Raw genomic sequence first — 4,843 nt, forward strand, 5'->3', positions numbered from 1 at the left:
AGTAGTAGCGCTCTGTTTCAAGTTTGGGTCTAGCTTTGGCTTCTTCACGGGAGTGGCAACTTGCTTGACATTCTTCTTGAAGTTCCCTTTCTTTCCCTTGCCCTTTTTCTTAAAACTAGTGGTCTTGTTAACCATCACACTTGATGTTATTTCTTGATTTCTACCTTCGCCGATTTCAGGATCGCGAAGAGCTTGGGGATCGTTTTTGTTATCCCTTGATATCCATCATAGCGTCATTGTCGTCTCGCCAACTATTGCTTCTACAACTATCGCTACCACATAGTGATGAAGTAAATCAATTACATGGCGATTGCATTTCATACAATAAAGCAACAACCATAAGGCTCCTGCCAGTTGCCGATAACTTCTACAAAACATGATCATCTCATACAATAACTTATATCACATCATGTCTTGACCAAATCACATCCCTGCAAAAATAAGTTAGGCGTCCTCTACTTTGTTGTTGCAAGTTTTACGTGGCTTCTACGGGCTTATAGCAAGAACCGTTCTTACCTACGCATCAAAACCACAATGATTTTTCGTCAAGTGTGTTGTTTTAACCTTCAACAAGGACCGGCCATAGTCAAATTCGATTCAACTAAAGTTGGAGAAACAGACACCCGCCAACCACCTTTATGCAAAACAAGTTGCATGTCTGTCGGTGGAACCAGTCTCATGAACATGGTCATGTAAGGTTGGTCCGGACTGCTTCATCCAACAACACTGTCGAATCAAAAAAAGACGTTGATGGTAAGCAGTATGACTATTATCGTCCACAACTCTTTGTGTTCTACTCGTGCATATCATCTACGCATAGACCTGGCTCGGATGCCACTATTGGGGAATGTAGCATGAAATTTCAAAAAAAAATCCTACGATCATGCAAGATCTATCTAGGAGATGCATAGCAACGAGAGGGGGAGAGTGTGTCCACGTACCCTCGTAGACCGAAAGCAGAAGCATTAGGTTAACGCGGTAGATGTAGTCGAACGTCTTCGTGATCCAACCGATCGAGTAACGAACGTACGACACCTCCGAGTTTAGCACACGTTCAGCTCTATGACATCCCTCGACCTCTTGATCCAGCAGAGGGTCGAGGGAGAGTTTCTCCAGCACGACGGCATGGTGACGGTGATGGTGACATGATTCGCGCATGGCTTCGCCTAAGCAGTACGACGCTATGACCGGAGGAGTAAACCGTGAAGGGGGGCACCGCACATGGGTAAGAAAATAACTGTTGTGCTATGGGGTGCCCCCTTGCCCCCATATATAGAGGAGGGGAGGAGGTCGGCTTCAAGGGGCACACCATAGGGGGGGAAACCGACTAGGACTCCACATCCTAATCGCCCCCCCCCCCTTTCCTTTCTATCGGAGGGGAAAAGGGAAGGAGAGGGAGAGGGAGAGGGAAAGAGGAAAGGGGGCCGCGCCCCCTCCCCCTTGTCCAATTCGGACTCCCTTGGGGGCGCCACCCTTGCGGGCTCCCATCTATCTCCCCTATGGCCCATGAAGGCCCATTACTTCCCCGGGGGGTTCCGGTAACCCCTGGGTACTCCGATAAATATCTGAAATGTCCCGAAACCATTCCGGTGTCCGAATACTTTCGTCCAATATATCAATCTTCACCTCTCGACCATTCCGAGACTCCTCGTCATTTCCGTGATATCATCCGGGACTCTGAACAAACTTCGGTCACCAAAACACATAACTCATAATACAAATCATCATCGAACATTAAGCGTGCGGACCCTACGGGTTCGAGAACTATTTTCACATGACCGAGACACATCTTCGGTCAATAACCAACAGCTGAACCTGGATGCTCATATTGGTTCCTACATATTCTATGAAGATCTTTATCAGTCAAACAGCAATAACAACATACGTTATTCCCTTTGTCATCAGTATGTTACTTGCCCGAGATTTGATCGTCGGTATCATCATACCTCAATCTTGTTACCGGAAAGTCTCTTTACTCGTTCCGTAATGCATCATCCCGCAACTAACTCATTAGTCACATTGTTTGCAAGGCTTATAGTGATGTGCATTACTGAGAGGGCCCAAAGATACCTCTCGATACTCTGAGTGACAAATCCTAATCTTGATCTATGCCAACCCAACAAATGCCTTCAGAGATACCTGTAGAGCATCTTTATAATCACCCAGTTATGTTGTGATGTTTGATAGGACACAAGGTGTTCCTCCGGTATTCGGGAGTTGCATAATCTCATAGTCAGAGGAATATGTATAAGTCATGAAGAAAGCAATAGCAATAAAACTTAACATGTCCATCACATGTCAGAGGAATATGTATAAGCTAACGGATGGGTCTTGTCCATCACATCATTCTCCTAATGATGTGATCCCGTTCATCAAATGACAACACATGTCTATGGTTAGGAAACTTAACCATATTTGATTAACGAGCTAGTCTAGTAGAGGCTTACTAGGGACACTATGTTTTGTCTATGTATCCACACATGTATCAAGTTTCCGGTTAATACAATTCTAGCATGAATAATAAACATTTAGCATGATATAAGGAAATATAAAATAACAACTTTATTATTGCCTCTAGGGCATATTTCCTTCAATCACATCACAACATGCCCTACAAAAACAAGTTATACGTCCTCTACTTTCTGGTTTTAAGTTTTACGTGGCTGCTACGGGCTTCTAGTAAGAACCGTTCTTACCTATGCATCAAAACCACAACAATGTTTCGTCAAGTTTGTTGTTTTAGCATTCAACAAGGACCGGTCGTAGTCAAATTTGATTCAACTAAAGTTGGAGAAATAGACACCCGCTAGCCACCTTTATGCAAAACAAGTTGCATGTCTCTCGATGGAACCAGTCTCAAGAACGTGGTCATGTAAGGTTGGTCCAGGACGCTTCATCCAACAATACCACCGAATCAAAATAAGACGTTGGTGGTAAGCAGTATGACTATGATCGCCCACAACTCTTTGTGTTCTACTCGTGCATATCATCTACGAATAGACCTGGCTGGGACGCCACTGTTGGGGAACGTAGCATGCAATTTCAAAAGAAAATTCCTACACGCACGCAAGATCTATCTATAGATGCATAGCAACGAGAGGGGGAGAGTGTGTCCACATACCCTTGTAGACCGAAAGCGGAAGCATTTGACAACGCGGTTGATGTAGTCGAACTTCTTCTCGTTCCGACTGATCAAGCACCGAACGTACGACACCTCTGAGTTATGCACACGTTCAGCTTGATGACATCCCTCGAACTCTTGATCCAGCAAAGTGCTGAGGGAGAGTTTTGTCAGCACGACGGCGTGGTGATGGTGATGGTGAAGTGATCTGCGCAGGGCTTCACATAAACACTATGACAATATGACCAGAGGTGTAAACTATGGATAGGGGCGCCGCACACGGCTAACAATGTTTGTTGTGCGTTCTAGGCGCCCCCTCCCCACATATATATATAGGTGGGAGGGGAGGGGGCAGCCATGGGGCGCGCCAAGTAGGAGGAATCCTACTTGGGGGCCTTGTCCAATTCAGCTCCTCCCTTACCATCTTTTCCGGAGTGGGAAGGAAGGGGGAGGCCGAATTGCCTCCCTTTCCTTCTCTCTTCCCCTTTTCCTTTCGCCTTCCTATTAGGCCAGCAAGGAGGGAACAGCAGCCCATGTTGGCTGCTGTGTTTCCCCTCTTTGCCCAATAGGCCCATATAGTTTGTCGGGGGTAGCCCAGAACCCCTTCCGGTGACCTGATACGTACCCGGTACACCCAGAACACTTCCGGTGTCCAAATACTATCGTCCTATATATGAATCTTTACCTCTCAACCATTTCGAGACTCCTCATCATGTCCGTGATCTCCTCTGGGACTCCGAACAACATTTGGTCACCAAATCACATAACTCATATAATACAAAATCTTCATCGAACGTTAAGCGTGCGGACCCTATAGGTTCAAGAACTATGTAGACATGACCGAGACACCTCTCCGGTCAATAACCAATAGGCCAATAGCCCAACCTGGATGCTCATATTGGTTCCCACATATTCTACGAAGATCTTTGTCGGTCGTACCGCAATGACAACATACGTTATTCCCTTTGTCATCGGTATGTCACTTGCCCGAGTTTCGATCGTCGGTATCTTCATACCTAGTTCAATCTCGTTACTGGCAAGTATCTTTACTCGTTCCTTAATACATCATCCCGCAGCTAACTCATTAGTGAAATTGCCTGCAAGGCTTATTATGATGTGCATTACCGAGAGGGCCCAGAGATACCTCTCCGATACTCGGAATGACAAATCCTAATCTTGATCTATGCCAACCCAATAAACACCTTCGTAGATACCTGTAGAGCATCTTTATAATCACCCAGTTACGTTGTGACGTTTGATAGCACACAAGGTATTCCTCCGGTATCCGGGAGTTGCATAATCTCATAGTCAAAGGAATATGTATATGCCATGAAGAAAGAAATAGCAATAAAACTTAACGATCATTATGCTAAGCTAACGGATGGGTCTTGTCCATCACATCATTCTCCTAATGATGTGATCCCTTTCATCAAATGACAACATATGTCTATGGTTAGGAAACTTAACCATCTTTGATCAACGAGCTAGTCTAGTAGAGGCTTACTAGGGACACTATGTTTTGTCTATGTATCCACGCATGTATCAAGTTTCTGGGTAATACAATTCTAACATGAATAATAAGCATTTATCATGATATAAATAACAAATTTATTATTGCCTCCAGGCAGTGGCGGAGCCAGAACTTTTGAGGAGCCTGGGCAAGTTTAAGTCTAAACGTATAATTTAGAAATCAAGTCGGGTATTCGAATACACAACATGTAA

Source organism: Triticum dicoccoides, chromosome 5A (assembly GCF_002162155.2).
Source record: "Triticum dicoccoides isolate Atlit2015 ecotype Zavitan chromosome 5A, WEW_v2.0, whole genome shotgun sequence".
Taxonomy (NCBI): domain Eukaryota; kingdom Viridiplantae; phylum Streptophyta; class Magnoliopsida; order Poales; family Poaceae; genus Triticum; species Triticum dicoccoides.